The sequence below is a fragment of the Otolemur garnettii genome, unplaced genomic scaffold (assembly GCF_000181295.1).
Source record: "Otolemur garnettii isolate 467f Iridium unplaced genomic scaffold, OtoGar3 scaffold00108, whole genome shotgun sequence".
NCBI classification, from domain to species: domain Eukaryota; kingdom Metazoa; phylum Chordata; class Mammalia; order Primates; family Galagidae; genus Otolemur; species Otolemur garnettii.
The window spans coordinates 162126-167233 of NW_003852503.1; positions in this window are offsets into that span (position 1 = coordinate 162126).

Sequence of the window (5108 nt, forward strand, 5' to 3'; positions counted from 1 at the left end):
TCTAAGCTCATCTCCTTGTTGCTCTTCTAACCCTGCTATCAATATATCCTTAAGTTTCTCCCTGGAACGCCAAACACACACAAGACTTTCTCCAGGGAACACCTGCGCATCCGTTTGATGGAAAAACTTACTATATACCATCTTAGCGAGGTTCCTGAGTGTCCAGGCCATCTCACCTCTGTCTCTGCAAGACCAGACACTCTTAAAGGCTGTACCCTCTACTTGGCCAACTTCTTTCACCTCTACCTAGCCAAGCACAAGGCTTATAAGAAGTGGCACATAAATGTTCGTTGTGTTTAGGTTTAAATACATGCATACATGAAATTTTTTTGCAAAATTCTTATAACTTACCTGGTACGTTATACAGTGGAATCTAAGTGACTGATTTTGTTATCGTGGTGCATGCCAGACCATTGGAGACTGCTGATATTCTTAGCCACAGTATTATATGATTATCATTCATTCACTAAATACTTACTGAGTTCCTACCATATGTCAGGCACCATATGCTAGGTGCTGGGATGGCAAAATGAAAGAGCTGTTTCTACAGGTCCTACAGAAATTGGAAGCCCAGTAAGGAAGATAAGGCCTAAATGAGGACTAGGCCATGTGATAACTGCTAATAAGGGGATATAGCAGAGGCAAGAGGAGGACTGATCACAAGTCTCTAGTCTCCAGTGATTCTGCCTTGTTGGCATCGATATGGACATTTGTGACCGCCAGCATCCCTGCCTAAGGCTGACCTCCCCCTCCCCCAGCCCATATGATCCTGAAGTATTTGTCAGTAACATGAATAAACACCCAAGGAGGGCTCTTCAGAGGCCTTCCATGAAATTCCATATATGGCTACATATAGAGAGAGATAGTCCCTTAATCTTTTGAGGATTTGTGGCTGTCAGGAGGCCACCTTGTGGCAGGCCAATCTAAGGTGAATCTAGCACAAAGAGACTTTGCAAGAGGCACTTCTGAAAGATGAGGAGGGAGACAGACACCCCACGACATCATTCTAAGCCCTGGCTTAGCCATGCCAGTCCAGTTAAGGTGCCCCATACATCCCCATTTTTGTTTAAGCTAATTACAGGAAGCAGGAAGCAGAAACCTGAAAAAGACCTCAATGCTGAGATGGTCTATCCTGGAGAGACAGAAGGTGGTTGCTTAAGGTACAGACTTAGTCTTCTATCTTTTTTTTTGAGACAGAGTCTTACTATGTCACAGTTGGTAGAGTGTCGTGGCATCACAGCTCACAGCAACCTCAAATTCTTGGGCTTAAGTGATTCTATTGCACAGCCTCCCAAGTAGCTGGACTACAGGCACCTGCCACAATACCCAGCTATTTTTTGTTGTAGTTGTCATTATCACTGTTTAGCTGACCCAGGCCAGGTTCAAACCCACCAGCCTCAGTGTCTGTGGCTGGTGCACTGTGCTACAGGCACTAAGCCATTAGTCTTCTGTCTTCAAGGCTTCAGAACTAAGACACATAGACTGGAGATAAATTCATCTTGGCAGGAGAGGTGGCCAAATAGTAGGGTAACTTTAGAGTTAAATAGACTTGAATGGAATCCCAGCTTTGGTGCCTACCAGCTGTGTGACCTTCTTTGAGTAACTTAACCTTTCTTTTCCCTCATATTTTTCCTTCCCTATAAAACATCAGGAATAGTATTTGCTTCATTGGATTCCTGTGAGCTTGACGTGGCATGACGTAGCGATAGACATGCATTCTTTAGTCATTTTGGTCCAGAATATCCCCTTTCTTCTGTGGAACTCTCTCACCCACTCTATCTGAATGTGTCTACAGGGCACCATCAGTCATATAATCCAGCTGGCCATGTGGCTGTGCCACAGATTGGGTTAATTATAATACTCATCCACCTAGTCAAGAGGATTGGTGCAAGGATGAGCCCGTGGCTCAAATCTGGTTTATCAGAGAGGACCTCCCCTAGGAATCTGTAAATTATTATCAATAAAGCTGGTATGGAATAATTATATTTCTTCTTTGGTCCCAAGGCTACAATGGTTTAAGTTCAGAGCTGCCGCAGCCATAGTTCCAGCATTATGGAAATAGCTGCATAATGCAGAAGGAAGCAGAGACACGAGATAAAACGGGAAGGAGAGAATCTTAATAAGATTTTACATCCCTGGAGCTGCTTGTTTTAAAGCTCCACCTCTGCCCTGCTTATGCTAATATAAGTTGGGTTTCTATCCCTTTTCAACCACAAGAGTCTTAATACAGTATGTAATGCACTTAGAATGAAGCAGATGGCATATAATAAATGCTCATAATAAATATTTGGCATGGAAAGTGCTCCCTGGAAAATGGCTTGAGACCTTCCAAACTTATGGAATCTTTGCTTTAATTTAAGATAAATTCTTCTGGTTTTTGTTTTTGTTTTTTGAGACAGAGCCTCAAGCTGTCCCCCTGGGTAGAGTGCCATGGCATCACAGCTCACAATAACCTCCAACTCCTGGACTTAAGCGATTCTCTTGCCTCAGCCTCCCAAGTAGCTGGGACTACAGGTGCCTGCCACAATGCCCAGCTATTTTTTGGTTGTAGTTGTCATTGTTGTTTGGCAGGCCCGGGCTGGATTCGAACCTGCCAGCTCCAGTGTATGTGGCTGGCGCCTTAGTTGCTTGAGCTATAGGCACTGAGCCTTAACATAAATTCTTATGCCTGTGTGTGTGTGTGTGTTGTACACACGCACACATACATACACAATGGTATATCATAATAATAACAACATACAACAAAAAGAAATGCTCTCCCAGCAGTATCCCAGACGTTTCTGCTTGTTGGTACAAGTCACTTCAATCTCATAGTTATGTGCATAAAAGTCATGACCATTTCAAAGGAGACAAGACCACATTAATTTGACCACAGGCCAAAAAACTGATAAGAGAGTCTTTGTCCTGAGGACAACTAATTAATCTTTCAGAATATCCAAATAACTAGATTGGCAACTGCAGGTGGAGTACCACATACTGGCTATAGGAATGGTCAGGACAGGAGCTATCCCCTGACAGAACTCCAAAGGTTATATACAAAAGGAATTCTGGGTGAACATCCACTCTGCCTTTAATTGATCTCCTCCAAGTTTAACCTTGGAGGGTTTTATTTTTATTAAAAGAAGTATTATATTTGGGGGGAAGGTTCTATTTTTTGTTTGGGATTTATTGACAGTACAAAGAATCAGGTTACACTGGTTGCATTTGTTAGATAAAATCCCTCTTATAATTGTGTCCTGCCCCCAAGAGGTGCGCGATACACCCGTGACCCCATCCCCCTCCCTCTTCCCCTCTCCCCACTGGCTCATTCCCCTCCCCCCCTTGTATTAGCTCATCTACTGCCTTCATATTACATACAATACATTGGATTCTAGCTTCTCCATTCTTGTGATGCTTGTGTTCCACCTTCATCCAGATTAACACAAAAGATGTAAAGTCCACATCTTTCTTTGTGACTGAATAGTATTCCATGGTATACATATACCACAGCTTGTTAATCCATTCCTGGTTTGGTGGGCATTTAGGTTGTTTCCACATTTTGGCAACTGTAAATTGAGCTGTAATAAACAGTCTATTGTAAATGTCCTTATGATAAAAACATTTTTTTCTCTTCTGGGTAGATACCTAGTAATGGGATTACAGGATCAAATGGGAGGTCTAATTTGAGTTCTTTGAGGAGTCTCCATACTTCCTTCCAAAAAGGTTGTATTAGTTTGCAATCTCACCACCAGTGAAAAAGTGTTCCCTTCTCTCCACATCCAAGTACAATGTTTTATCATTGGGTTGTCTGACATAGTTGACCCCCATACCTTGAGTAAATCCATATAGTAATGATTTCTGCTTACTAGGCAGAAAACCAGGGACCAGCCAGTGAAGGAAGAACAGCCTACCAGTGCCATTTATAAGGAAATAAGGACCTAACACCTATCACTTTTTAAAAACCAATACAGAGTGGCTGTGGTGGCTCATGCCCACAATCCCAACACTATGGGAGGCAGATGCAGGGAGATTGCTTGAGCTCTGGAGTTCAAAACCAACCGACTAAGAGTGAGACCCCTATTTCTAGGAAAAATTGTTCAGGTGTCCTGGTGGGGGCCTGTAGTCTCAAATACTTGGGAAGCTCAGGCAGGAAGATCTCTTGAACCCTGGAGTTTGAGATTGCTGAGAGCTGGGTTGGGGCCATGGCACTCTAACCCAGGGACAGAGCAAGTCTAAAAGAAGGAGGAGGGGCTTGGCGCCTGTGGCTCAAGTGGCTAAGGCACCAGCCACATACACCTAAGGTGACAGGTTCAAATCCAGCCTGGGCCATACACCTAAGGTGGTGGGTTCATATCTAGCCCGGGCCCGCCAAACAACAATGATGGCTGCAACCAAAAATAGCCAGGTGTTGTGGTGGGCACCTGTAGTCCCAGCTACTTGGGAGGCTGGGCAGGAGACTTGCTTGAGCCCAGGGGTTGGAGGTTGCTGTGAGCTATGATGTCATAGCACTCTACCCAGCGGGACAGCTTGAGGCTCTGTCTCAAAAAAAAAAAAAATTAAAAAAAATACACATTTTATAGAAATACCTAGCTACCTGTATAAGTCAGGATTCTTTCAGCTCAAAGTAACAATGAACCAGTCAAAACAGTTTCAATAAAGAGGAGTTTATTGGTTCATGTAACTCCTTCCTGATAGTTCCAGGTTTTCAAAATGCCCATCATGGTGCAGATTAGTTTACATGGTCATTCCTCAACCAAGAGAATATAATTTTCTGACTGGTCACTTGAACCACATGGACTGAACAGAGGCCATTCTTGAAAGGAAAGTCAGGGAGGTACCTCAAAAAGGGGATGAATATGGGAGAGAACAAAAAAAGGTTATCCACCCTACTAACTATAGAGAAAAATTCTTTGAAGAACAATGCAATTCTTTTTTTTTTTTTTTTTTTTTTTTAGACAGAGCCTCAAGCTATCGCCCTGGGTAGAGTGCCATGGCATCACAGCTCACAGCAACCTCCAATTCCTAGGCTTAAGCGATTCTCTTGCCTCAACCTCCCAAGTAGCTGGGACTACAGGCGCCTGCCCCAATGCCTGGCTATTTTTTGGTTGTAATTGTAATTGTTCTTTGGC